Below are 18,311 nucleotides of genomic sequence, written 5' to 3'. Positions count from 1 at the left end.
TGCTTTATAATTGTGTTTATTGAATGAAACAAATTATAGTACCCTCTGTTGCTCAAACAATAATGTTTAAAAATGGTGAAGGTAAACAGATGAAAATGAAAGGTTTCCACTCTTCACTTGAAGTTGCAAAATGTTGACAGCTTTAGACTGTAAAATTCTCTCTCTCTCTCTCTCCACATATATATATGTATATATGCAAAGAGATAGCCTTCAGAACACTATAAATAAATCAAGATAAAATACTAAAAATGTCTAAATAACAAAAAGGAAGCTAAGAAAAGAGAAACAGGTCATGAAAATTGGATGAAACAAACAGAAAGCAGATAATATTGCAGATTGAACTCTAACATTTCAGTAATTCCCTAAAAGGTAAATGGTATGAAATACACTATTCAAAAAACAAAGAATTGCAAATGTATTAAAAATAAACATACACCACACTAAGAAATAGAAAGATATGGACCAGTTTTACAATGTTCACAAAAAACTCACTTCTATTGAACAAGATGGTTAGGTAAAAATAAAACACTTTATATATATATATAGAGAGAGATAGAGATAGAGAGAGATATTTACACACTCACGTATATATACAAACATTGACCAACAATAGTAATAATAGTCACATTAATATCAGATAAGGTAGAGCAAACAAAATTTCAGAGGTTCATTTTATAGCCAAGTATATCGCCTCTTTCGATGACTGTTTTAAAGCCATAGCAGAATACAAAATTTTCTTAGGTGACCATGGAAAATCATCAGAATAAACCATATACTGAAGCATAAAATAAACCTGAATATATTGAAATAAAAAAGAGTGCATTCTTTTGGTAATAATGGATCCAAATTAGAAATCAAAAACCAAAACGCAATAGGAAAATCTCAAATCTCAGGGAAATTATCACTTACAAATAATCAATGATCACTCTTTTTCTCTCTTTGCACTTCAGAAGATAGCAGAGCAGGCGTCCAACTCAGTGCTGTTTTTATATGTAGGTAACATACATTACATCAGATAAGGTAGTGCAAACAAAATTTCAGAGGTTCATTTTATGGTCAAGCATATGGCCTTTCTTAGTGAGAAGAGAGAAAATTGCAGAAGCAGTTTTCATAAAACGTTTAATTGATTGAAATGTTTCAGATAATTGGAGGATAGATGCTGCAACATCCACATCTAAGATGGAATCCTCCTGATTATCGAGGGCAAAATTGCACGAGTAAGCATGATAGTCGTATGAATCATATTGCCTGGCAGGTTACAACAAGAAGATTTTACCACATTTGAATATATTCCAATGTATGGATAAAACAATCTGAGAGATTTGAATAAAAGAGGTAATCGAGTCAAAAACTGCAAAGCACAAGCTGAACTACTTAGAAGCTATGATCCACAAAAACAACTTAATATTGTAGATCCCTTTATGGGAATGACTCCAACTTTGACACTGCGTGCCAGCAGTGGGTTAGGTGCTGCAAAGCATTTTTGGAGAAGTCACAGTAAAACTGCATCTATTCATTGCTGAAGGCCAACAATGATTTACATCCTTACAGTGTGTTAATGTTTCATAGTTCAAGACCACAAATATTACAATTGACTTACTATTTCTCATGGTAAAAAATAATTATGACGGAAATCAGTATTGCATTTGGCAGAAAAATTAATAAAAATCTTTGATTCAGACAAAAAACAATCAATATGTGAATTATATCTCAAAGGAAATAAATGTATATATAGATGAATAAAAACAAAAATACAACATATCAAGACTAGAAGGGCACAGTAAATCAGAGCTGATAGGGGAATTTATTGCACAAGTGCTTTCATTATAAATAAGGTAAGGACTCAAATAAAATCTAAGTTCCTATGTCAAGGAACTAGAAAAAGAAAAGTAAAATGCATCCAAAGAACAAGCTAAGAAATAACCAAGATCAGAGCAGAAATTGATTACATTGCAAACAGGAAAACAAAAAAGTAAATTAAGGAAAAATTAGCTGCTTTTAAAGAAATTCAATAACATTTGTACAAATTTATGAAGACAAGTAATAATTAAAAAGTGGGAAGACACAAATTCCCAATATCAGGAGTGAAGTAAGGACTATCACTGCAGGTCTTGCCAACATTAAAATGACAGTGAGGGTCTACCACAGACAATTTTACATTAATAAATTCTGAATCTTACAAGAAACAGACCAATTTACTCACACATCATAAGCAATCACATTCAAAGAATATGAAATACATAATGAATAGTTTTATAACCATTAAAGAAATTGGATTTCTAAACAAAAGTTCCAAAATGAAATTCTTAGACAGATACTTAACACAAAATGCTCAGGGTCTGCATTCTTAAAATTAGGAAATACTGATAAAAGAAAACAAAGATGACCTAAGTAAATGGAAAGGCCTTTACATTCATGAATTGGAAGAGTCAACATAGCAAAGATGTCAATTCTGTTGAAATGGAGTTATAGATATAATGCAATTCCTATAAAAATTCAAGCAATTTTTTTTGTAGATATAACCAACCCTTACTCTAAAAATGTTTGGAAAGATAAGTCCTAGAAAAGCTAAAATAGAAAAATAGGGTGGGGAAAACATTCCCCCCAATATTAAAACTATGTCATTATAATAATTAAGAAAATATCTCTTGTTGGAGGGATAGACCCTTAGATCAATGTAAAAGGTCAAAGAACTCAAAACTAAACTCACACACATATGCTTAAATAATTTTTACAAATATTCAAAATCAATTCAATAAAAGAAAAAGCGATTTTAAGAAACGGTGCTGGAAAAATAAACATCTATAAATAAAAAGAAATGAATCTCCACTTAACCTAATCCTTACACATTATATAAAAATTAACTAAAAATAGATCATGGCCTTCAATATAATATATAGGGAAAGAGTTCTTAGATTTGACATCAAAGTCATATTCCATAAAGGGAAAATTGACACATTATACTTCATCAAAATTAAAATATTTTGCTCTGTAATGAAAAGACATGCTATAGACCAGAGAAAATATCTGCATGTCACATATTTGAGAAAAGACTAGTGTCTGGAGTAAATTCATTTCTCTCAAAACCCAACAGTATAAGGTTAAAACATTCCAATTAAGAATGCACAAAGACATGAAGACATTTCACTCCATAAAGTGGAAGCAGTCAGATAAGCACATGAAAGAATGTCCACATTATTAATCAACATGGGGGTGAAAATTAAAACCATAAAGAGATCACTATATACCTATGAGAGTGATGAAAATAAAGTAATAATTTTTTTAAAATGTAGCATATGAAATTCTGGCAAGGATAAAGAGAAACTGGATTGCTTATACAAAACACTGGTGGATGTGTACGATAGGACAGCCACTCTAGAAAACAATTTTGCAGTTTCTGAAAGAACTGAATATACAATTGCCATATGATCCTGAAACTATCCTCTATTACTAAAAATTCAGCATAGAAAAAAATGAAAAGAGAATCCACGCAAGAGAAATTGTACTCTATTCAACAATAGATGCCAAATCCAGAATATATAGAGTATTCCTACATGCAGTTTTTATAAAGGCTGGCAACAAATAGAGAAACAGGCAAGAAGTTTAAACAGGCATTTTATAAAAAATAATATCCAAATTTCAAGTTCACTGATGAAAGTATATTCAATTTCATTAGTCACTGAGGAAATATAAATTAATATTACAATGATATATGACTAGTCACCAGATTGTATACTTTTATAATCTGACTTTCTCAAGTGTTATTAACAATGTAGAGTAATGGAAACTATCATATAGTGTTAATGAAAGTATAAATTGGAACAGGTACTTTGGGAAAATGCAGAAACTGTTGTATGATAAAGAACTTAGTCAATCTTTGTTCCAGGTCCTGGTAGATACCCTCTAAATTTTTGGAATTTCTTGTGATAGAAGTATTTTGTTATTCATAGTGGACCCTCCAGACCATATCTAATAGTTTATTCTCAGGAGGTGATTCAGGGAAGGTCCAGCTACATCAGAAATCATAGGGTGGAAGCGTAGTACAGTGTTCTTCTGAGTTCCATGAGTCCTCCTAGCTAATTACTAAACATGAGGAGATGGTGGGAACCCCGGAATTTGTATCCAGTTCATCAGAAGTACAGGTGGACTGGACACTCCCGACTTTGTAGCTGGTGTCTTCCAAGTGAGGGAAGTCTTGTGGGAACTGTTCCTTAAACTGTGGAGTCTGACCTAACTCAAGGTAATTGGTGTCCTAAATTACTACAGAAATGCCCTGATATTATTTTGTAAATTGCAAGATACACATGCCCGATAACCTAGAAAAATCTAGGCTGTGAGTAAGGATATATATATATATATGTAAAATGTTCATGGAAATATTATTGATAATTGCTCAAACTAGCAAAAATTCCAGTGCCTACCTACCAGATAATGTACACATATTTTCATGTATTTATAACTCAGAATTCTATTCAGTAAGAGAAATTTTTAAATAAAACTATTTCCCACACTCAAAACATGGATGTATATCACAGTAATAATATTTAGCTAATGCATTAATATGTAAAAAATAATTACAGTATGATTCCATATATAAATTTCAAAATGGAGAAAAGTAAATTGTATTTTTAGAGATCTGTGTATGGGTGGTAAAATAACAAGAATAAGGAAGCTTTTCCAATAAGACAGAATTGTGATTATGAGGAGGAGAGAAAGAAGAGTAGGTGAATGGAAAAGAACACCCAAGAAGATTTCTAGGGTTGATATTATTCCATTTCTTGTTCTAGTTGTTTTTACATGGGTTTTCATTTCACCATTACTCATCATTCTGCTCATTTATGTGTTTTTTAAATATATTGATGTGCATATTATTTTACAATAAAACATAAATTAAATATCTAATTCACAAAATAATTCATGTAATATGATGATTTACAAATTAGTAAAATGTCCAAGACTGGAAGTTTCAAAGTAAAAGCTAAATAATCATCAGGAATATTTAAAAATATATGCTATTGCTTAAAAAAAGCAAAAACATAATAATATAATTTTAGAATGGCAAAGAAATAAAATATTATTGAGATTTTAAATATTATAGAATAAGTTTTTCCATAAAAAATGTATTTCATATAGGTATAGTGGAGAATTAAATGAATTTGAACTATTTTGGTGGGAAGTAAAGAAAATTGTGCCCTTTCTTCATGATTTTCTACATTTTTCAAGTTGATAAAATTTGGAATTGAAGGAAAATATGATTAAATAATATATAGTCCCACAATATGCAGGTAAATGTTTAGCAATCAGCTCTTAGGAGAGAAGCTCTTAGGAGAGAAGTGTTTGCCAGTTCACATGGTGCAAATACACTCATTGTGACCAAAATCCAGCTTCCAATGTAAAGTCACTGAACATGACACTGGGAAGAATGGTATGAATGGTTCTTTTTAGCCAACAAGAGCTGGGCTCAAGTACACCAATATCCAGAAACAAGCATTGATTTTGTCCTATGAAAACTGCTCTCTTCTATGATTTTTAAAATATCAGATGTTGAGGGAAATTACAGATATATCACATTTTATACTACTCATTAATTTTATTCTGGTATCAGGGATTTTAGTAACCCAGGGTTTAGTAAGCCTTTTTTGAATAGAAAGCAAAAAACATTTATTACATGAGCAAGTATACTTGGTATTCATTAAGTAAAGCATTCTGTGAAATGTAAGTTTACTTTATCTCAACACATTGATTTTAGGAATCGATCAGTGAGAAATGTGTAAATGATTATGGAGACAATTACATGCAATGGAAAAAACCCTAAGCCTTGAAACTAGAGCCACCTGGATTTGAAGTCTCTGAATTGCCTGCCCCTGGGAAAGAAATTTGATACACAGTCAACTTAAAAATAGTTTTGGGTAACTAACATTTACCTTCCTGAGTTGTAATAAAGCTGAGATTTCATCCATTTACAGCTCCTGACACATTTTGGAATTTCATAAATATTAACTCAGTTTAAGAACACCGTTAATTTAAAAAATTTTTGAAGTAATTCTCAGTATATGGTGTGTGTGTATGTGTGTGTACCTCACAACTGGAATTTTAAAATATGAAGAAAATTGAGCAATGTACTGATGTAATGGAAAATCTAAGATGTATGTAGTTCTCATCAATTTATAATTAAATTACACTTTTTATATTTAATTTTTATGTAATATTATACAGTTGGGGGAATCCCTAGGGCATGTGGACAGAATTTCCTGTATAAATATTGCTGTTTCTCTAAATGAAACTGGGACAATTCTCTAAATGTTTGAGACTAACAGAAAACATGTCATCTTCTTAGGTAAAATAGAGGAAATTCATGGTTTTGAGAATAGGTTCATATATTTCATACGCAATTGGAATGTGCCTGTACAAATTCCTAATGATTTTAAATAGACAAGCAACAGTGTTTCACACTTAAAATATATGCTAGCATTAAAGGGAATGAAAAAAAAAATGAAAAGGTGAATTTGGTATTAAATGCAAAGATAGAAATTAAAGAAAAATTTTAAATATCAGATCTTAGTTTTATTGAATGTATTTACTATGTTAACTTCTAATACAAAATGAAAGCTACAATATAGAGGTAATGGAACAATATTAGAAACAATAAATACTCTTTTTTCTTTTGAAAAAAGAACACTCTGGAAAGTGTTGCAGGCTTTGAAGATTCTGTGGCCATTTGGTGCTGGGTAGGAGAGAGTGGGCGGCTCTCCAGGTTCCTGTGCTATGAAGTTGTAAAGGTGGGATATTTTTTTATAAGTTGTGAGAAAATTCCCTTCTTAGCTGTATGTACTGTTCATACTGTTAGTCTTCTAAAGAAACCCAACTGTTATTTCTCTTACTGCCAACCTACTTAATTATTGTTGTACAAGCAGAACAAGGATAAGATCTGAACAAAACAGATGGCTCAGCATTGCCAGAAAATTTATGTTCTTATCATGACTTTATTAGAAAATAAAGTACTCTTCTTTTGAAAATGTCCAAGATGTTAGTATATGTTTACAATACTCACATATATTGTAGTGAATTAAAAGTACTCTAACGTCATTGCTTTTTTTTTTTTTTAAGGTTTATTTATTTATTTATTTATTTCTCTCCCCTTCTCCCCTCCCACACGCCCTGGTTATCTGTTCTCTGAGTCTATTTGCTGTGTCTTCTTCTTTGTCCACTTCTGTTGTTGTCAGCAGCACAGGAATCTGTGTTTCCCTTTGTTGCGTCATCTTGCTGTGTCAGCCCTCCACGTGGGCAGCGCCACTCCTGGGCAGCTCTCCCTATGGGGCTCCCCTACTTGGGGGGGGGGACTCCCACGCATGGCCCCACACTCCCCGCACGCATCAGCACTGAGCATGGGCCAGCTGCACACAGGTCAAGGAGGCCTGGGGTTTGAACCGCGGACCTCCCATGTGGTAGACGGACGCCCCAACCACTGGGCCAAGTCCGCTTCCCTATTGCTTATTTTTTAAAGATGCTTTTCTAAGTATTTTGTGAGAGCCTAAGAGATATAGAAGTCATTTCTAAAAGATGACGTAATTGAAGGATATTTGCTTGTTCACAGGTAAAACTGACTTAATTTGATAAAATTCCTTTGAATAATTGTCATCTTTGAGAATCAACTTAGGTGTTGATTATGAAATTAGAATGGAATTTATGACGGAAGTTTTTCTTTAATTTATTGAATGTATGATTAATTAAATTAATAATAATTACTATACTTATGCTCATTTCTAGACAATATGATACCACTAGCAATACAGAGGTCAGAGAGGAAAGGCCCTGCTATTTAGGTGATTACTACTCATTGGGAGAGAATAACATATACAAACGTAATATAAATTTAGCAAGGTAAGTACGAAGTTAGAGGTAAGACTTGGGACTACAAAAGTCAGAATAATGAAGCCAGCAAAGATATATATATTACATGACATGTTTGCATATTTATATTTTACAAAGAAATGGGAGTATTACCAAGGCAAAAATAGGTGGAGAGGGAATTCAAGTCTGTGAGAAGAGCATGAGAAAAAGCACCAAGGCATTATAAGGCATGGTGTAGGTAGCCACTCATCAGCCCCTAATATGCAAGGAAAAGAATGTTGAGAGATTAAATTGGAAAAGTAAGTGGTGCTGGGTCGTACTAGGACCTTGTTTGACGTATAAAATGTTAAATGTTATCCTGTTAGTGATAGAATGCCATAAAGATGTGTGAAGTAGAGGAGTTAAATAAATCACTTGTCTGCAACATACAAGTGTAATGGAGAAAAGAGTAAAGTCAGATAATTTCAAATATAAGTCAATAGTCAGTGATATATGCATGCTCGTTTGATAAGTGAATGAATATTACCCATGTATTTGATAAAATGACTCAATAAAACCATGTTTTTTGTTTATATTTTTTCTTTAAAATTTATTAATATTTTGTTACAAAAAGATTTCAAACAAATAAACATAGTCAATCCTCACATGAGAAATTTGAAACCCCAAAATTTTGATAACTAGTTAGGTCATATTCTCTACTTCCATAACAATTTGTTTTCCTCTTTGATATTTTTCCTTTCAAATTATTATTTTTTTAAATAACTTCGTCTTTATAGGAAAACAGTGCTTCTTGAAAGTATGCAGTATTAATTTTTGGTCTTTTTAGGTATGTAGAGTGGAATCTTAAATCTTTCCTTCTGCTCAAATAGCTCATTAGATTGATAAGAGTTTTACATTTAATAAAATGAAATCTCAGTGTAATATCTTTTGATGATTTATTAAAGCATATGATAGCTTTTGTTCTAAAATTAGCATTGATAGTTTAACAATTGAATCACTTTTTTAAGCAAATGCTCTCATAAGTTATTTGAAAATTTTGCAAAGTATTATGCATATTAATTCAAACAAGTAAGAGTAAGCCTGCTCCCAAAAAGATAATACATGACTGATAAAGAGAGTTTAATTATTATTTATTGAATTTTTGTTGATTTTATTTAACTCTATATGCAAACAATAAGGAATGTTGTGGGGATAATGCATTAATTATTAATGATTTTAAATCTTAATATAAAGCGTTCATGCACATTTTTAATGTAATCTTCATGTGCTAATATTATTTTAAGTGCATCGTTATACACCTTCATTCAGAAACATTTTTGTCTGTCTTTTAAAGACAGCATACTTGTTTTTATGTTATTTCTTTAATTCTTGCTTCTCTTATTATTTCTCACTTACGTGTTTTCTTCCACAGATACTCATTGTAAGATGTTTATATGAGATTGTTAATTATCCTTGAAGATTTAAGTAGTGTGGGTTGTATATGTCTGTTTTAATTTGCATGAATGTATTGTGGTAGAAATAACATTCTATTTGTTACTTATTTTATTCCACACAATTTTCAAAATCTATCCATATTCCAATAATAATTCAGGGCTTGAATCTATTTCATACTCTACCATCACAGAAATTCACCTTATTTTACTTATCCATTTACCTGATGGTGGATATCTGGGTTGCCACCATCTCACTGCCTCCACGTATAAATCTATAATGAAGACCCAAACACCTATCTGTTTTGGAACATGTGTGAGAACTTTGGTATGGTACACACCCAAAAGAAAAATTGCTATCTCATATGGAATGTGCATTCTTTAAGTTCAGGTCTTTCAGACCTGGAGTCGAGCACCAAAATGCTCTCTGGTTGGGCTATATGAGTTCATCTTCAGTGAGCAAGGCATGATGGACTCTAATACACAGAGACCTGGATAAACATTTGCATTTTGGCAAACTAATGCATATTAACTGGATCTCATGGTTGTTTAAAATTGTGCTTCTCTGAATGCTAGTGAAGTTGGGCACCTAAACTTATATGTATACATACATATGTACACATGTATGTGTATGTATATATGTATGAATTATATATACATTTGTGTGTATATGTATAAAGCTACTTTGGTGCATTAATAAAAAAATTATAAAAAAATATCAAGACCAAAGCTCCTTTTTTTCTTTTTGGATTCAGATTTCATGTACTTCCCTTGTTAATATGTAGGAAACCTACATTTCCTTGTTGGCTTCAGATTTTTGTATGTATCTTTCCAGATATGGCCTGCCTGTTAATTCAGGCAATGGTATTCAACATTAAGGAGATATAATTGCTTTTGATACATTCAGATCCATAAAATTTCTCCTTATGTAATGTTCTTTTGGGTCTCCTTTTAGAACTAACTAAAAGTTCTAAAGTATTAGAACTTAATATCTTAGAGATATCTTAATATCTCTAAGCTAAGAGATTTAAAAAATATTTTCTCCTATCGTTTTTTAAATTTGTCTTTCTCTTTAGGTCTTTCATTCTTCTGGAGGACACATTTGCAAGTGGTATGAAACACATTTCTTCTAGTCAATAAATGGGACATGTAAAAATAATAATATTTCTACTGGTTTGTATTATTTTTTGATCACATATTGTGTTCTCATTATTAGGTCTCTTGATGAATGCTCAATTGTGTTCTATGATCTAATTTTCTGTTCCATTCCCAGTTTTACTCTGTTTGCCAGTGTATTTTGTTTATTTGTTATTTGTTTTTATTGCCAAGAATCTGTCACATATTTTAACATCTGTAGAGCATAGCCTCCTTCTTAATATATTTTTTAAATTCCATATATGCTTGCCAACTTTTTCATTGAAATTACAGACTTTATTTTTAAAATTTGATTTAAAGTTCTATATTGAAATGATATTAATGATCATGATCCCCAAAGTATTGTAAACATATTGACAACAATTAGAATGCAAACAAATTATGAAAAATATGCTTTTGTAACAAGTGGCAACCAGGCATTCATTTGTGGATAAATATGGCCTGGCCTGATGCCAGCCATCACAGAGTTCTCAGGCATAAACACCCAGTGCTTATACCACTTTGGTGAGCATCCAGTAAAATCAAGCTGACACCAACTTGCTCTGACATTGCTTCAGTGCCTGGGCTAGATGGCACAGTTCTCTGTTGCCCTTGCTGCCTCACCACAACCAACATCTGGGACAGTTGCAGACACGCCACTGACGCCACATGGGAGCCGGCTCCTAAGACTTCTTGCTAAAGGTACCTGCTTGCCTTCTTTCAGACCTGGAGTCGATAACTTTAAAAACTCTGCTTTCCTCCACCTTTAAATATGTTGTGTGCTCTTGACCTAGTTACTGTGTGTTGATTGTGGTGGGAACGTGTGACTAAGCAAGAGAATAAATTGCATTGAACATTCTAATTATGATGTTGAATCTGCTTTCAAGTGCTGAATTTACTTTTGATTTGACCTGCTTTAGGTTTGTTATGACAATTACATTTACATGAAAAATGGCGCAGGGAGCTGGGTTTCAATACCTGTGAGAATACTTGTTATGGCACAACAACTGCAATATTTTATCTGAACTCTAAACAACAACAACAACAAATCCTTAACATGAAGTGAGAATTGGTCCCAGGACCAATGGAAAAAACTGGTCACAGGTTTTGCACAGATGCCACAAGTGTGCAAGCCATTCTAAAGAAAAAGCATGTAAGAGATGGCTTGTAAGGAGTCAGACAGATGCCTTTAGTGTGTCCACCAGTATAAAGAGAAATCTCATGAAAGAAATATGCAAAATTATAATACGTGAATCAAGTAATAGGGTATAGAGTTCTTACCTAGACAAATTCTCACCTCCAATTTTGGAATTTTTAAATATTTTTATTTCAATTGCCGGCTACATTTGGAAGAAAAATCTGTGAAAAAGTTTGGAGAATACTCAAGATGAGGAAAAATCTTTTAAACAACTGAAAAGTGAACATTATGGATTAAAAAACAAACACAAAAACAATGAGTATCCTTGGAGGCTAATCGAGGACCTCAAAAGACAAAAATTTAGAATTAGATGCTTTCCAGACACCAACCAGACACCAACCAGACACCAACCTGACCTGATACCAACCAGAAGAGTTTTATCTTATAATTATAATGCTAAAAAAAGCTGAAATATCTTCTTTATTGTTAGGAGAAACAGGGAAAATAGACAAAGATAGAAATAAGGGGGAATGCTGGGCAGAATGATTGTGTCTAAAAGGTCAACTGCAAATTCTGACCTATTTGTCCCAATGATACAGATCTCTTGCCAAGCAATGATTTGTATGGTCCATCCTACCCAGATAAATGGGTGGTGAGACCCATGACTATCACAAAAACTATTACAAACAATAACGATGCTGATCCTATTTCAGTAATAAAGAAAGGGCATATAGCAGACAAAAGGTCATAAAATTAAAACAAGAATTCTCAAAAAAAAAAAGGAGAAATAACAGAAACACGGTGGCTATTAAATATATGGGCTAAAGAAGGATATAATTTAAGACTAACAGGCAGTGAATTAATACAATTATGAAACATTTAATGATACTAGACTGAATCAAATACTCAAAAGTTTGGAAAAAAAGCAATTATAAATAGAGAGATGATTGTTTGATAGGCTATCTAGGGCCTGGAAATTAAGGTGGTCCTTACCAAATTTAACAGCAGTAAAAACAGAGACTTGCTCTTCTGCCTGGGATGCCACTAGTATCTTGATCAACCTGGGGCTAATGAGCATGATTTATGACCCCCACCCCAATAATCTATTAGAAGCAGAAGCAACAGGCCAAATTAAGAAATTAAGTCATGAGAAACAGCTCTATTCACAATTTTCACAGGTGCTGATACAATTGCCAAATTAATTGATGCAATTAGAATTGCTGAAGAATTAAGTCAGGATAAAAATTATGCATTCACAGCACTGTACAGATTTGAAAAAACCGATGAAATCACTCCCATTTAATGCAGAATGTAAAAAAACCTATATCAATATGGGAAATGAAGGGGGGGAAATTGGGTTCAAAATTTCAGGAATTCCTCCAATAAAGGAAATGGGGGATTTAGACAGATAAGAACACCATTTAGAAACAATGGTGATGACAGATTAAGGCAGAATTTTAGACAGTTGTGTGGTTTGAAATTGTATGTACCAGCAGAAAATCACATCCTTGAATTTAAGCCACTTCCATGGGTGTGAACCTATTGTGAGTAGGACCTTTTGATGATGTTACTTCAGTTAAGGTGTGGCCAGGGTGGGTCTTAATCCTTTTATTGGAGGTCTTTTTCCATGGAACGAATACAGAGAAAAGAGAGAGAGTGAGAAAGCCATGGAGGCAAGAAGCTGAAAGCAAGGGAACCTGGAAGAGAAGAGAGACCAGCAGCTGCTGTTCTGTGCCTTACCTTCTAACAGAGGACTCCATGATTGCTGGTAGCCAGTCTTGGGGTAAAAACAATGACTGATAATGCCTTAATTTGGACATTTTTCCCAGCCTCGAAAATGTAAGCTTGTAAGCTAATAAATTCCCATTGTTAGAAGCCAGCACATTTCATGGTATCTGCTTTGGACAGTTTAGCAAACTAAAACAACTGCCTAGGGTCCTTTACATACCAGGTCAGTGTGGTGTTTTGAAACAAGGTGCTTTTGAAAAACATGTCTTTAATCTTACACCATAACTGTGAGTATAAACCCATTATAAATAGGACTTTTGATAAGGTTACTTCAGTTAAGGTATGGGTCTCAATCCTATTGCTGGAGTCACTTTATAAACAGAATGAAATTCAGACACACAGAGAGAAAGCCATGGGAAGAAGTCAGAGGTCAACAGAACCCAGAGAAGCCAGGAGAGGCTACCATATGCAGCGCTATGTGACAAATAGCCAAGGACCAAGAATCGCCTGCAGCCAGCGCCCCACAGTATTCTGGGAGAAAGCATCACCTTGATGACTCCTTAATTTTGGCCTTTCCTAAATGCAAACCCATAAGCTTATAAATACCCTTTGTGTAAGTAAACCCATTGCATGATTTTTGTTTTAGTAGACAGGAAACTAAAACAGACATTCAAGTTAAACAAGTCAAAGAATAGAGATACATAAAGACCTTATATTGCTATTGGGACTCAGCAGTCACCATCTCCTGGCAAACCCAGAGATAATCACCCATACATAAAGAGGGCCATTTCTAAGGAAAATTGTAAATATAAGCAACACTGAATGTTGGAGATACTGGTTCCCAAATTACAATGATTAAAAGCCAGATTCATGAAAATGAAGGAAATAATGAACAAGTTTACATTGAAGGTCTGGGAGACAAAATTAGTATAGGAAATTGGGTTAATAGATAAAGTATAATAGAAGAAATGAGACTTATGAAAGCCACATGCCTAATAAGATCTAAAATATATTGGGGATGGACATTATGGCACCATATATGAATAGAAATAAGGAATAGTGTTATCAGATATAAATAAATAATTACTACCATACAATAAAGTTTAAAAGGAGGAGGTTTCCAAGATATTACTGAAAAGATACAAGAGCTTTTAGAGGAAGGCATAATAATCGCTACCATCTTACCTTATATTAAACATTTGGCCATTTGTATCTTACAGATTGCGGAGGTTAAATTCATGTGTCAACTTGGCTAGGTTATGGTGTCCAGTTTATTGGTCCAGCAAGTACTGCCCTGATTGTTACTGTGAAAGTGTCTTGTGGATTTAAATCATTAGAAGGCTGATTGCATCTATGGCTGCTTACATCTAAAGTCAACAAAAGAGAATGCCTTTACTAAGAAGAGAAATCTCATCCAGTTAGTTGAAGACCTTATAGGGAAATCAGTTTAGCCATCAGAAAGAATTTCTATCTCTGCTTTAGCTAGCCAATGTCTACTGTGGAATTCATCAAAACTTCACTAGAATTCCCAATTTGCCACTTCCCCAATGGAATTTAGATTTGCCAAACCTTATGGTTGCATGAGCCAATTCTTATAGTAAATCCTGACATTTAGCCATTCCTATTTCTCTGGAGAACCCTATCTAACACATAGATTCATTGTAGATTTTAAAAATCTCAGTATGACTACTCCTAAACTGGAAGGAACACTACCATACATTGATACACAAATTAATAAAATTACCACAAGAAATTGTACATGATATACAACCATAGATCTTAATGATATGTTCTTTGCAAAATAACATGGTTTAGTCAAAACTAAACCATGCCAGTATTATAGTGGGAAAGCAATATATTTTCACTAGATTACTACAAGGATATATTAGTAGCCCAGTAATAGCATGCAATCTGTTAACACAACAGGTGTATGTAACACAAGATTTACACATGTATTTTTAACATATCCATACCAGAATACTATCTCATCTTGCAATAACAACATGATTATAAATGGAACAGGCAAAAGTATACAGGACAACTCTAAAATACAGATAATTTCCTTTCTAATAGAGTCTGGACTAGAAATCCTTGTAAGTTGCAAAGATCAGATACTACTGTAAAATTTTTAGGAATACACTGGTCATCAGAAGGACAAAACATACCACATTCAATCATAAATTATTACAGTTACAACCACCCAACACAGAGGAAGAGGCACAAAAATGTATTGTTTTATTTGGCTATTGAAATCAGCAAATTCCCCAAATAGATACATTGTTGAAACTAATATATGAAACAAGAGGAAAAGCAAAACATTTCGCAGGAAGGAAAACAGGAATTAGATTTAGAACAAATAAAAGATGCAATTACAACTTATCAAATATTAGCAATATAGTACTAGACTCTAATTTTAGATGAGGATGTGCATTTACACAAGGCTTTGCCACATGTTCGTTATGGACCAAGGCACCAAAAGACCCCAAATGCTGTCCAGTAGGTTTCCGGACTAAAATTTCCATGGATTGAGGCCAGATACTCTGCAGTAGAAAAAATGCTGGAAATCATATGAAGCACTACAACATACAGAGCCACTAATGGGAAAATAAATCAAATTGCCATGAATCCCATAACCCATACTGTCGTGTGCTTAGCAAACACCAAACAAGCATAAAGGAAGTTTGCCAGATCATCGGTTCTCACTAGGAAATGGTATATTTCCGAGCTGCAGCTGAGTGTTTAGATGGATTGTGGACCCCTGGTGTTAACCAAGGAAATAGCATTGCCATCTGTTGGCTTGTAATTTCCGACAATTGTGTGGATCCAAGCACAAGTAGTTGGACAATGGGGACCACACTGGCCCAAGACCCTTGAAAATGCCTGTTTCATAGATGGTGGAGTTCTCTGGAAGGCTGCGGACCTGACACCCAAAGGTGCAAAAATCCTAACTAGCTAGTGGACAAGGACATAGAAAACATGTTGAAGTTCTGTCTCTAAGTAGCAATCCTAAATAAGTTCAAGCTTTTAATTACAGTATTCAAATGATCTATATAATGTTGTTTTTCATGTGTTCGACTTATCACTTCCTAATAGAGAATGCATTAATATTTGCTTTCTTTGTTTCACATATGCCTATACATAGATTTTTCATCCCATTATTTTAAACTAAAAACAAATTTGTATCAAACGTTTCTCTTCTGGATAACTGGAACTATCTTTCAGCAGGGACTTTTTAATATATTTTCCCATATGTCTTTGTGTCAGATCTTAATTTACAATTTTAAATATCTAATGCATTTTAAAAAAATCTCTCAGAGAGTCTTTGTTCTTGATCTATAACTTACACAATTACACTATGTAAATAGCTTAGAATTCATTTTTGCCATCTTCTATTCTCTATTCACTAACTTCTAACAATTTCCCATCTTCCATTTTATAAATAAACTTTATTATGCTTATTTACATTTTTATGTATTATATTTTATTCTTCTGTTGGCGGCCCCATCATATTATTATATATTCATCTGTTAATTCTCCTTTTAAATATCTTTCTATTATCTCCAGAAAAGACAAATTAAAATATTCTTATTGCCTTCTGATCTTTCCCTTTCTTTCCACTGACATTTTGGTATTTTTGTGCAGTATTCATTCTCAGGATTTAATGATTTAGGTGATTTTCTTGTTGCTTATTTAGACAACAAGAAATTATCATTCCTCTGCTCACCATACTTTCTGTTGAGACACTGTTCTAGTCAGTGTCTCTTATGAAAAACAGAAATTTATAGTATTTTAAATAGATGAATTTAATACTGGAAATGATGTAACTGATGGGGGCAATAATGGTGCAGATAACTGTAGTAATTGCAAGAAGCAGTGATGATCCTAGGAAGAATGTATTACTGAGCTCCTCAATCTCTGTGCTGAGGAGGCTGCTGAAACATTCAAGAGTGCCACGTGTTTGTGACCAAACTGCATAAGCAACAGGCTAGGAGTCTGGCAAGGGAATCTGGAAAATGTAATTTGCTTACCTCTAACACTAGCAATAGAGAGTAACTCTAAAGTGTGGCTCTGAGAGTAAAGAATCACCATTTGGCTCAGGAATTTTCTCCAAAGGTGTTTTCATAGATGATCTTTGTATGGTAAATATTCTGAAGGCCTGTGTGCTCAAGAGTATTTTTTATTTTTCCAGTGCATTTTAATGCCAGTTTTGCTAGATATGAAATTCTTGGTCTAAGCAGCTTTCCTTTTATATTCTAGAAACATCAACCCATTTTCATATCCTGTGAATGTTGCTATTATGAAATTATCTGCCAGTATAATTCTTGTTGCTCTGTAGAAATAGTTTCTCAATAGAAACGTTTAGTTTTATTTTTCATCCTGATACAAAGCAATTTCTGTCTAATACAGCAGGACCTTGTTTTATATGAACTGAACACATGCAGATTCTGTTATATGTGACAGGCCATCAACAAAAAGACAGAGAGAATTAAAATTTTAAAAAATTATTCTATGCTTAATTTTATTTACTTATTAAAGCATTTATTTGCCTTATTTATAAATATGTGATAGATATTTTCATGTACGATATATTAAATAATGGGGTCTGCTATTATGAGTGATTTTCAATTTACATGGAGGGTCTTGGAATGTATTGGTTGCATAAAATGAGATCTAATATATATTAAATATACTTTTCTTTCATTTGCTTTTCTTTCAAAGAATTTCAAGGCATTACCTTCAAATTATTCTGCAATTCTACTTTCTCTTCTGCCTCTGGTGTTATATATGTGGGCATTTTTACATCTATCTTCAGATATGCTAACTTTATTTTTTTTTCATTTTCTTTTCCTTCCTGATAATGTCTGGCTCAATTCTTGCCAGCTCAGTAACTTATACTTAAACAGAATCCATTTCAGTATCCAAAAAATATTATTGATTTTTGTTGGTAGTGTTATTATACTTATTATAACAAGTTTTATGTTGTTTTGTCTTTTCAACTGCATATTCTAGCCTTATATTCACAGTATACT

The sequence above is a fragment of the Dasypus novemcinctus genome, chromosome 15 (assembly GCF_030445035.2).
Source record: "Dasypus novemcinctus isolate mDasNov1 chromosome 15, mDasNov1.1.hap2, whole genome shotgun sequence".
Classification (NCBI taxonomy): domain Eukaryota; kingdom Metazoa; phylum Chordata; class Mammalia; order Cingulata; family Dasypodidae; genus Dasypus; species Dasypus novemcinctus.
This window is presented reverse-complemented; position numbering follows the sequence as displayed.